Below are 12,782 nucleotides of genomic sequence, written 5' to 3'. Positions count from 1 at the left end.
GTCCATTCATTTTGTTTGCCATTCTTCTTTCATCGGAATTTCTTCTTGCTTCCATTTCTGGGCGACGGAGGATAGTCCTATGTGATTCATGAACAAGTGGACTACTAGCCACAATGGCTAGGCTCTGCCTCCATAGCTTGAATACCGGTACTGGAAACTACAGGAAGGGACAGTTGCTCTCACATCCGGGTCCTACTTGTGGGTTCCCCCACAGGGGCATCTTCTGATAACAGGAGGCTGGACAAGATGGGCTTGATCCCGCTGAAGTTACTATGGAGGTTAGTCAGATTCATAGCTGTCAACTTTCCCATTTTTTAAAGGGAAATTCCCTTATTCTGAATAGGATTCCTTGCAAGAAAAGGGAAAAGTTGGCAGCTATGGTCAGATTCAGGTCCAGTTTAAACAGAAGTAACCTGAAACCGGGAGGCCTGTTGAGAAATGTTGAAGACTTTCCCCTATCCATTTTCTCTAAGCCATGCATCCTTTTGTCAAATTCTACCATGTCACCTCTGACTCCCCTTTTTTTCTCCGAACTAAAAAGCCCCAAATGCCGCAAGCCTTTGTTCACAGGAGTCTTGCCCCATCCCTGAGATCATTGTGGACATGATGGCATGGTGCTAGGTCAGCGGGTGGTTAACCTCAGGCCTGTTGTGGACTTGCAGTGGTCTCACACCTGCTCTCTGCACCACAGCAGTGGCCTACCTTCCTAAAGCATTGTGCGGATTGCTGCAAGGATATTTGTGAAGCACACTGGGATGCTCTCTTAAAATTACGTGTGGTACAGTGGTACCTTGCTTCTCAAACATAATCCGTTCCGGAAGTCCATTCTGTAATAAACAAAAATCTGCCCTTATTCCCTTATGGGGGACACAAGAGCCCTTATAAAGTCCTTTGTAGGTTCTCCATCAGTCGGAGAAAATAACAGAGGCCAACCAGAGAATATTGAGAAGCAAAGCAGCTCGTAAGCCTGATCTTTATTCAACTGTTGCAACAGGGTGCTCCCCTCACACGCAGGAGAAGGAGGAGGGCCCAGAACCAAGGTGTGTCCGCCCTTATATAGACATTTTAAATTGTCAGCCCTGGAGTCCAAGACCACCCCCAGAAACATCATACAGTGGTGCCCTGCAAGACGAATGCCTCGCAAGGCGAAAAACTCGCTAGACGAAAGGGTTTTGCGGTTTTTGAGCTGCTTCACGAGACGAATTTCCCTATGGGCTTGCTTCGCAAGACGAAAACGTCTTGCAAGTTTGTTTCCTTTTTCTTAACACCGTTAATACAGTTGCGACTTGACTTTGAGGAGCAACTCATAGAACGCGGTGTGGTAGCCTTTTTTGAGGTTTTTGGTGATTTTTGAAGCTTTTCCAAAACTTTTCCGACACCGTGCTTCGCATGACGAAAAATTCGCTAGACGAAAAAACTCGCAGAACGAATTAATTTCGTCTTGCGAGGCACCACTGTACATACACCACAGAAGGGGTGTTGCTCAAGACCACCACCCCAGATACATCATACATCACAGAAGAGGTGGTCTACAACAGAAATCTGAGTGCATTGTTTATCTCCTGTCTGGCAAATTACCTGTTAATGGTTACTTGATTGGATACCCTGGGGAGCCTGGACAGTCTTTTGTAATGACAAATACTTAGTTCCTGAGCCAGGTCACAGGCTCACACCCTATTCAAACACAGACATACCCTTAAGAAAGGATTTGTGAACAAAAAGACAATGAGGAGGCTCCCCCACTTCCTCCCTCCTTGCAGAGAAAATATTTGGTCAGTTTCGGAGTCAAAATGGTTTCAGGGCGGTCCTCCTGTGGGTGGTACACACATCTATGTATGCGCTTGGTTAGTACATTTATGAACATTATATATATCAGTGTTTCCCAACCTTTTTTGGGCAAAGGCACACTTGTTTCATGAAAAAAATCTCGAGGCACACCACCATTACAGCCCCGTGACGTCAGTGCGCAGCGTCACGCCGGGAGGGACGCACGAAAGTGTAAGTTTCAATTTTTTCCCCTCCCCCTTGCCTTCCTTCTGTGCCAACCGCCAAAAAGCCAAGAATCGCGGGACCGCCGGTGGAGGGGGGGAGGGCGAGCGGAGGCAGCGGCGAGCCCCCTTCCTCCCCATCCGCCCCATTCCGTGCAAGGAGCGCGAACAGGTGTGAGAAGGGGGTCAAACCTGCGGGTCGGCGCCGGGGAAGCTCCAAGCTTTGGGGGTGGGGGGGAAGGAGGCAGCAAAGCGAGGCAGGAAGGAGAGCGGGGCTTGGTGAAGTACTCGGCGGCGAAGGCCAGCAGGTCCGGCGGCCGGTGCCGCAGCACCTCCACCGTGTAGCCCTGCAGCAGCTCAGTCAGACCCGGCGGGATCTCGATGCTCATCTTGTAGCTGAGGCGCGCGGGAGACTCAACGGACGGGCCCGGGAGAGAGAGAGAGAGAGACACGACGGAGAGAGAGCGGGAGTCCCTGCTCGCCGTCGCCGCCGCTACAACTACTGTGGCGGTTGGTCGTGGTCGCCGCCGCCGCCGCCGCCGCCCACCTCTATCTATCTCTTCCCCTCAGCTTTCTACACGGGCCTGGAGCCGGAGGTGGGGGGTGGCCACCGCCGCTTTCTCTGCCTCCACGTCCTGCCTCCTCCTCCTCGAGCCCTCCGTCAGCCCTGAGGGAGCCGCCGCGCTCGCGCCGCCGCTCTCTGACACGCAAGAAAGAGAAAGGAACGGAGCGGCGGGGTAGTCGGGGGAAGGAGGGGCCGGAACGGAAGCGCGAGGCGAGCTGCGCATGCCCAGCAGGAAGCGGCGGAGAGCGCCACAGAGAGAGAGAGAGAAGCAAGGGAGGGCGGGGAGTGGGCGGGAACACGCTTCATGCGTCACAATAACGGACAAGGGGCGCTCGAGGGATAGATTAGGACCTAATTTGACTTTTACAAAAAAAAAAAAAATCTTTTTAATTTTTCCCACGGCACACCAGGCATCATCTTGCGGCACACTAGTGTGCCGCGGAACAGTGGTTGGGAAACACTGATATATATATATATATATATATATATATATATATATATATATATATATATATGAATGAGACCTTATTTTTTAATTTCAGTTCCAAAACCAAAGCGTTCCAAAACTAAGGCATGCTTTCCCATAGAAAATAATGCAAAACAGATTAATCCGTTCCAGACTTTTAATAGCAAACCCTAAAACAGCAATTTAACATGAATTTTACTATCTAACGAGAAAGCAATAGACAGTGTACTGCAGTCACACAATCAATCCATCAGTAGCTGAAGAGGGTTCCACACAGTCACATAAACAAAACAAAAAGAGCCGCAAAAACAAAACCACAAAATAAATAGCAAAAACAGACAGACTTCGGCGTACCACCCAAAACAAAGGTGTGGCACTCAAATTGTCAGCATAACACTCAAAACGGAAGGGTGGCCCTCAAATCGGAAGTGTAACACTCAAAACGGAGCACATTCAGCTTCCGAAAAAAGTTTGCAAACTGGAACCCTTATTTCCGGGTTTGCAGTGTTTGGGTTCCAAGTTGTTTGAGTACCAAGGCATTTGAGAACTAAGGTACCACTGTATAGGGTGGGGAGCCTCCAGCGCAGGGTCGAAATCTAGCCCCCTTGCAGATGGCCTCTTTTTCTCGGCAGGTCGGTGGCCCCTTAAGTTCTGCCCCTTTCCCTCCTCTTTCCAAAGATATTAAGTGCACTCTGAACGCCTGCTTGCTTTACCCTAAGAGCAATTATCCTTAACCCGCCCCTGTAGTGGTTTTAATAACCTTTCCCAGCTCGGGCCTGGCTGGGGGCCAAGGCTTCGCTGCGATCCCTTGGGTGGAGAGGGAGGGGCGGATTAAAAAAGACTGCAGGAGTTATTTCTCCATTGCTGCTTTTGGCTGAAGGTCGGGAGATGAATTATGCATCTCACAGCCTTAAAAGCCTTGCCTTTCTTTCATCAGACCCAATTCAACCCCCCCCCCCCGGAAAAAAACCCCAGGCTAGGTGTTTAAATAATATGGGTGTTTGTGAGTCTGTGCTGCTGCAGCGTAAGTTTTCAGTATCCACGGCACAGAAATCTGCAGTGCACGCAGGAAGTCCCAGTTTGAATTCCCACACTCAAGCATCTCCAGTTGGGGTTGGGGAGAGACTCCTGGCCTGAAACTGCTGCTGCCAGTCAGTGTAGGCAATACTGAATTAAATGGGCCCAAGACTCTGACTCAGTAAAAGGCAGCTTCCCATGTGCACAGGGAAAGGTGGACCATAAGCTGAAGATGAGTCAACAGTGTGATGCAGTAGCAAAACAGGTGAACGCTATTCTAGGTTGCACCAACAGAAGTCTAGTGTCTATTCTGGCTCGATCAGACCCCACCTGGAATTCTGTGTCCAGTTCTGGGTGCCCAAATTTAAGAAGGATATCGACAAGCTGGAAGGTGTGCAGAGGAGGACAGCCAGGGACTCAGTTGTTGTTGTTGTTGTTTAGTCGTTTAATCGTGTCTGACTCTTCGTTGCCCCATGGACCAGAGCACGCCAGACACTCCTGTCTTCCACTGCCTCCCGCAGTTTGGTCAAACTCATGCTGGTAGCTTCAAGAACACCATCCAACCATCTTGTCCTCTGCCGTCCCCTTCTCCTTGTGCCCTCCATCTTTCCCAACATCAGGTTACATACGCTTCAGGTTACATATGCTTCAGGTTACAGACTCCGCTAACCCAGAAATATTTTGTTGCTGTTGTTGTTGTTTAGCCATTTAGTCGTGTCCGACTCTTCGTGACTCCATGGACTCCTGTCTTCCACTGCCTCCCGCAGTTTGGTCAAACTCATGCTGGGAGCTTTGAGAACACTGTCCAACCATCTCGTCCTCTCTCATCCCCTTCTCCTTGTGCCAACATCAGGGTCTTTTCCAGGGAGTCTTCTCTTCTCATGAGGTGGCCAAAGTATTGGAGCCTCAGCTTCAGGATCTGTCCTTCCAGTGAGCACTCAGGGCTGATTTCCTTCAGAATGGATAGGTTTGATCTTCTTGCAGTCCATGGGACTCTCAAGAGTCTCCTCCAGCACCATAATTCAAAAGCATCAATTCTTTGGCGATCAGCCTTCTTTATGGTCCAGCTCTCACTTCCATACATCACTACTGGGAAAACCATAGCTTTAACTACACGGACCTTTGTTGGCAAGGTGGTCTCTGCAAATAAAACGTTTTAAATGTGCTGTAAAGTGCAATATACAAATGCGACACTAGACTAGTGAGCTATGCAAAATTCAATGTGTTTTTCAAAACTTTTTTTTTTTTAAGCATTTTCACAGAGTGTTTTCATATGGGTGTAGATTCCGCCCAGGGTGATGAAGGGTCTGGAAACCAAGCCTTATGAGGAATGGTTGAGGGAGTTGGGGATGTTTACATATATGTTTATGCAGAGTCTAGACCCTTGGTCCATTGAGCTTGATGTTGTCTACTCTGACTGGCAGCAGCTCTCCAAGGTTTCAAGCAGGGGATATTAACAGCTCAGCTGGGAACTGAATCTGGAGCCTTCTGCATGCAGAGCAGGCGCTCTTCCACTGAGCTAGAGCCCCTTCTCCCACTGAGCTAGACCCCCTTCCCCTATCCCTTTGCCCTGCCCCACTAAATACCCCACCTGTTGGGGTGGGGGAATGAGAGAGGGAGGGAATCTTGCTTTGCCTTCGTTCTCCTCCTTAGTTGCATTTAGAAGGTCGTTAGCTTATGCATGAGATCCAGCACTGGAAATTAATGGACTGTCTAGGGCTGCTCAAACCACGTCTGTTGATCTTCCTTCGGAGTCCTTTTAAACAATTGTGTGTACCCTAGCCAGGATGCATCACAGATAAATTGAGGAAGCTAAGAGAATCCTCCGAGGTGTTTGGAGGGTAGGAGAGCATATCATTTCTTATCTATCCTTCCTCTCACTCACTTGTGGGCGTTTAACACCTAGCACAAAATGTGGCAACTTCAGGGACAAGGTTACTTAAATTAACCTTATTAATAATTATCCAGGATGCATTTACAGACTGGATGTTCCACAAGCATACGTTTCAGGGAGGCATTGTCCTGGCTGCACCTCCAGCACAGAACTATAGTAACTAGTCCATTTTTATATACAGTCAGTCGTGCCTTGGTTCTTGAACGTAATCTGTTCTGGAAATTGGTTCAAGTTCCGAAAATGTTTGAAGACCAAGGCGTGGCTTCCGATTGGCTGCAGGTGCTTCCTGCACTCAATTGGAAACTGCATTGGACGTCCAGATTCCAAAAAAGTTTGCAAACCAGAACATTTACTTCCGGGTTTGCGGCGTTCAGGAGCCACAACGTACAAGTACCAAGGCGTTTGAGAACCAAGATATGCCTGTATACATGCAGTGAAGGCCAAACTTGGCCCGCCAGCTGTTTTTGGACTACAACTCCCATCATCCCTAGCTAACAGGACCAGTGGTCAGGGATGATGGGAACTGTAGTCCCAAAACATCTAGAGGGCTGAGTTTGGCCATCACTGCGAGTCCAAAACTCTTGTGTGCGGAATCCCGGGAACACAAGGGTTACTGTGCTGGTCCCGAGGGTTAACCGTGCGGTGAGGTCCGAGTCCAGTCCGAGGTCAAAGGTGTGGTATGGAGGCTGTCAGTCAAAGCTGAAGCTGGGTCCAAGCCAGGGAGTCGGGGGAGGTCAGCAGCTCTGGCAGGACAGGGTGCAGGCAGGAACAGGCTACCAACAATGTTGCTCCCACAACCTGGGACTGGGGCTGGCTGGCTTTTATCTGTCCCAAGGCATAGGGCGGCCCCAGTCCACAGGTGCCTTGCCTCTCCTGGCCTGGAGGCAAGCACTCCTCCTGCGGGAACTTAGTTCCCTCTGCCTCTCTGCCTTGAGCCTCTGCAGCTCAGGAGAGGCTGGAGGGTTACCGGACCCAGAGGCAACCTCAGCTTCCCCTGACGGGGGAAGTGGAGCACCTGCAGGCAATGGGTCCTCCATCACCTCAGGAGCCAGAGCAGACTCAGCTGGTGCCTGCACCTGAGGATCCAGCACAGGTGAGGACCCTTCAGGCTCAAGCCCTAGCCCCGGCTCAGCTGGTTCTGGAGGCGGGGAATCCTGTGCAGGCTGGGATTCCTCAGGTTCAGCCTCCGAGTCTGAATCCTAGGCCATCACAGTTACTGTTTCTCAGTTGTGAAGTGTGGTGAGGCATTACACACATTTCCAGAGACAAACTCCTCTTTGATGTATTTTACATGCAAGGACTGAACTGCAGGAGGCTCTGTCTCAGAGATCTCCTAGCTCCTGTCCTGTCCTGGCATCCTAGCTGCCAAAATTGCCCCATCGCACTGGAGTGAGGTCCCCTTTGCCGGCTTCTCTCCTTGCTAGCGTTCCTCTGGCTGGGAGCACATACTGAAGTTTTCCCTGCAAAAGAGTCACCTGGTGGGGACCAGCTGATGTGCGATGCTCCCCGCCAAGACCGATAACTCCAGAGACTCTGAGATTGTCTTCCCTCCAGCGATGGGGGCCGATGCGCTCCTCCTTGCGACGGCATTGACGTCCACGTGCCTATCCTCCGGGCGGCAGTTTCAAGAGGCATCTGACGTCGCAAGGCCTTCACATCCGATCAGCCTCATGCTTCTGAAGGTGAGCTTCCTTGGTGGGCTGGAGACCCTTGAAAGCAAGCAAAACATGCCGTGACCCAGTTTCTGCTCATTGACACAGGCTCTCCCCCTCTACTTTCAGTCATGCTGCCGCTGCTGTATTCTTCCGGGAAGCAAATCGCATTAGTTAACTTACGGAACTACCTGCCACAGGATGATTTATATTTTGTATAGCTTTCTATTGAGTTTTTAGAATGCAGAAGAAAAGCGGCAAAGGAAACACCCACAGATGTAAGATAAATTACCCAGTTAAAATTAAACGCCAACATTAAAATTATGTTCTTAAGCACAAATGAGTACCGATCACTGTATTTGTTCCCGTTGATCCTTAGTTCAGTTCCCATCTCTTTCTTCTGTTGTCTTCCATTCTGCTGAAATATAGATTGTAAGCACCTTGGGAAAACAGACCGTGTGTGTGTGTGTGTGTGTGTGTGAGAGAGAGAGAGAGAGAGAGAGAGAGAGAGAGAGAGCGCTAGCATGTTTTTGGAATTTGATACTCCAGAAAGGGAGATGTAAACTGATGGAGATTAAGAACCTAGGAAGGGCCTGCCAGATCAAGCCTCCTCATAATGGCTAGAAACCCTCTAGCAGCACCTGAGCACAAGAGAATAATAATAATAATAATAATAATAATAATAATAATAATAATAATAATAATAATAATAATAATTTTTTATTATTTATACCCTGCCCATCTGGCTGAGTTTCCCCAGCCACTCTGGGAGGCTCCCAATCGAGTGTTAAAAACAATTCAGCATTAAATATTAAAAACTTCTGTAAACAGGGCTGCCTTCAGATGCCTTTTAAAAATAAGATACAGTGGTACCTTGGGTTACATACGCTTCAGGTTACAGACTTCGCTAACCCAGAAATAGTACCTTGGGTTAAGAACTTTGCTTCAGGATGAGAACAGAAATTGTGCTCTGGCGGCGCAGCAGCAGCAGGAGGCCCTATTAGCTAAAGTGGTGCTTCAGGTTAAGTACAGTTTCAGGTTAAGAACGGACCTCCAGAATGAATTAAGTTCTTAACCCGAGGTACCACTGTAGCTGCTTATTTCCTTGACATCTGATGGGAGGGCGTTCTACAGGGCGGGCACCACTACCGAGAAGGCCCTCTGCCTGGTTCCCTGTAACTTGGCTTCTCACAGTGAGGGAACCGCCAGCAGGCCCTCAGCACTGGATCTCAGTGTCTGGGCTGAATGATGGGGGTGGAGATGCTCCTTCAGGTATACAGGACCGAGGTCATTTAGGGCTTTAAAGGTCAGCACCAACACTTTGAATTGTGCTCAGAAACGTACTAGGAGCCACTGCAGATCTCTCAGGACTGGTGTTATATGGTCCCAGCGGCCACTCCCAGTCATCAGTCTAGCTGCCGCATTCTGGATTAATTGCGGTTTCCGAGTCACCAGAAGAGTTATTATAGAGGCTTTAGCGAGCCTGAGCAAACGCATCTGCTGTTAGTTTAAAAAGGGGAATGTTACTGTGCTAAATTGTGAACTTGTTAACACAAGTTGGAAAGGCTATAATCAAACAATATACCTTCTCCTGCATCCCTGAACATTCCCACAACAGCCACCCTGAAAGCTTTTCTGCTGACAGCCTGCAAGCCTGCAAGTGTTTATTGCATGTTACTGAGCAGAGAGCCAGGCAGAAACAGAGAGAGTCCCACTTGGCTTGCAGTAGATTGGGGGGGGGGGCACAGTGGAATAAGGAGTGGAGGGGGGTTACAAGCCATTCTGGGCACCTGCCTTGACTAGGCAGCAGCAACCCTTAGAAGTCTCCGTATGCTCTCTGCTCTGCTTCCTTAATAAAGAAACAAACTGTAAGTTAGCCGGTGTTTCACTGACTTTCTCTGATCTGCGAATGTCTTGTTGTGCTTGTCGACTCCCGGACACAGTGGTCGCAAGACCATGAGACATTAAGAAGAGTCTGCTGCATCACAAAAGAAGAATGGCAGACAAAATTAATGGACTACGCAGAATTGGGTAAAAATGACAGGAAGGATTCGAAACCTGCGGGGACCAGAGATTTGCAGAAGATTGGAAGAAATATATTTGAAGAGCAACTGTAATCAACAAATTACACTGGTAGGACTACAAGAAGTTTTGGAAGGAGAAATATACGAAATATTGCAAGGAAGAGAAAGAAGAGAGATATTAGTTATGATATTTAAACGTAATAGTGATAGTAAGAAATGTAAATTAAGTGGAAAGATTGGAAAATTTTCAGAGGTGATTGATGGAAGTAAAGAAAAAAATGTATAAGAAATAAAAGCATGTTTAATAATTGTTGAAAATGTTATGTTAAAAAACATATATATATATATATATATATATATATATATATATATATGCTTTCGTAGATTTTCACGGGTATATATATATGCGCGCGCCGGCTCCCTCGGCCAATAAAGTGAGATGAGCGCTGCAACCCCAGAGTCGGCCACGACTGGACCTAATGGTCAGGAGTCCCTCTACCTTTACCTTTATGAATCTGCTGCACTCCGAAGTGACCAAGCCATGTAATCTTGCATCCTCTTTGCACAGTGGCCAACCAGATGCCCCACTGGGAAATCCACCAGTGAGATCTGAGCACAAGAGCAAATTCTCCCCGCTGCCATCCCTGCAACTGGTATTTAGAAGTGTTGCTGCCTCCAGATGATAGCAATTATATTTCCCGTGCGATTGGATGCGAGGCAGCCTGCCACGTGGGGCATGTGGAAGACACCCCAGGGTGCTGGCACAGCCCCCCGACTTTTCCAGCACAATTGAGACCTTTGTTCTCAGCTTCCGTGATTCACTCTGCAGCTGGCGAGTGACTAGTGGAAGACGCAGGGGCACCCACGTAATTAACACCTTGCTCCAAGAGGAACCCGTGGTGGATCCCTTGCTTATTAGGAGGGTGAGAGGTGTACGGAGGAGCTCACAGCTGCTAATCAAGCATCTCCCATGGAGTGAGAGCTCTCCTTTCCATCCCAGGAGAGTCCCAGTGCTGTCCTGCAGAGCTGGATTAAGAAACTAGTGTGAAATACACTTGGAGTTGAGAGTGTATTTCATGCTCTTTATTCAGCTCATAGTGGTGAGGAGGAATGGAAGTTCCCCCAGAATGTCTGCTTTATATACATTATTTACACAATGGGCCCCACGTGATTGGCTAATTCCGGGGTTCTCCTGTAGGCCAATCAGGTTGCGGATTCACTTCCACCTGGAGCTGGATTGGGTGGCTCCTGTGGACCAATCAGACTGCTGCATTCTGAATCCCATTGTTCTAGGACCAATCAGACTGCTGCATTTTGGATCCTCTTTAACTCATTTCATAACATAGTGCATACTCTTTAATTTAACATTTGTAAAAAAAAACCAGAAGCATTTTTCTTAGGGATTGTAGGGAAAGACCTGCCAAGGAAAATAAACAACTTATTTATGTATGCGACAATGGTGGCAAGAGTCTTAATAGCACAAGGGTGGAAGAATGAGGAAATCCTGGCAAAAGAACAGTGGCAGGGGAAATTGATGGATTATGCAGAACTGGCGAAATTGACATACAAACTGCGAGACAAAGACAACTGTGGCTTTAAAGAAGAATGGGAACCTTTTACAAATTATTTAAAGAAAAAACAAAAAGAGCCGGATTCCTTGGCAGGTTTTGAATAAACATACACAAATTTATTATTGTTAACAGAATAGACAGATAAATTAAGGATCTGTACAAGTTTATAATATGCAGAGAAAAATAGGTGCTGAAAAATCAGAGAGAGGAGCTGAGGGAAGTCTTGGGGGGAGGGAGGGAGGGTTTTTCTCGGGGAGGGGGGAAGGAAAAAAATGGGGGAATCAAGATGATATGTTTTTGATAATTTGTTATGATGAAATGCATAATAAAAACTATTTTTTTAAAAAGAAACTAGCGCAAACTCTGGAGTTTCTATTCAAACTGTAGATCAGGGATGAGGAATTCCTTTTTCTTCCCAAGGACTGCTTCCCCTCATGGCGGAACCTTCTGGGACCAAAGTAAGTGGATCCAGTGGAGCACTCAATAAGAGGAACATAAGCGCAGCAGCACCTGTGTTCTCCAGGCACCGATACTGAGAGATAGACTGCCTCTGAACAAGGGGCTTTTATTGATCTATCATGGTTGGGATGGAGGGAAGAGACAATGTGATTTGCAAGCATCCTTGATGCCTGATGAATCTCTAGACAAATTAAAGTTAACCACCGCTATCTGGACCAGGATGATGAAGAGGTTAGGAACCAAGTCTTATGAGGGACAGTTTAGGGAGTTGGTGATGTTCAGACTGGGAAAAAGAGGAGACTGAGAAATGAGAGCCATCTTCAAATACCTAAAGGCCTGTTAGCAAAAATGTAAAGAACAAGTACAAATACAGTGTTATCTCGGGTTACAGATGCTTCACGTTAAAGACGCTTCAGGTTACAGACTCCGCTAACCCAGCAATAGTACCTCAGGTTAAGAACTTTGCTTCAGGATGAGAACAGAAATCAGTGGCAGTGTGGCAGCAGCGGGAGACGCCATTAGAGAACAGAAAGTGGTGCTTCAGGTTAAGAACAGTTTCAGGTTAAGAACAGACCTCCAGAACGAATTAAGTTCTTAACCTGAGGTACCACTGTACCTGCTGGAAATGCAAAGAAAATGAAGGTACCCTTTATCATATGTGGTGGACGTGTAAGGAAATAAAAGCTTTCTGGGACATATATAATGAAATGGGGGGAAAGTTTAAAATAACCATTGTTAAAAAAACAGAAGTTTTCTTAAGGGGATTTGTAGGTTCCAACATCCCAAAGGAGCAGAAAATACTATTTATGTAAATGACGACAGCTGCTTGGATGCTACTAGCCCAGAGATGGAAAGAAGACAAAGTCCCTACCAGAGAGGAATGGCAAGCTAAGCAGATGAACTGCACTGAAATGGCAAAGCTGACTGGAAAACTCAGGAACCAAGAGGACAAAAACTTTAAAAAGAATGGGGAAAATTTATAATTTATCTAGGAGACCATTGTAAGCAGATGGAAACATTAGCAGGATTTGAAACCCACTTGTAATGTAACAAATACTATGGATAATACGGATTGATTTAAAATATAGAATATGGAATAATTTGTTTTTGTTTAGTCCTTTAGTCGTGTCCGACTCTTCGTGACCC

The 12,782-nt window shown here is 47.4% G+C and overlaps 1 long non-coding RNA gene across 1 annotated transcript in view; it reads right to left on the bottom strand.

The window, feature by feature from the left end:
- Window positions 1-8,435: 8,435 nt before the first annotated feature.
- LOC310711199 overlaps window positions 8,436-12,782 on the bottom strand; it is a 121,502-nt gene continuing 117,155 nt past the window's right edge. Inside the window, exon 3 of the long non-coding RNA XR_014528376.1 lies at window positions 8,436-8,455. This is a non-coding gene — a long non-coding RNA (uncharacterized lncRNA). The remainder of the gene's footprint in view (window positions 8,456-12,782) is intronic.

The sequence above is a fragment of the Podarcis liolepis genome (assembly GCF_965112155.1).
Source record: "Podarcis liolepis genome assembly, chromosome: 7".
Taxonomy (NCBI): domain Eukaryota; kingdom Metazoa; phylum Chordata; class Lepidosauria; order Squamata; family Lacertidae; genus Podarcis; species Podarcis liolepis.
Note: the sequence above shows the minus strand (reverse complement) of the source record. Positions and strands in the feature narration are given on the sequence as shown.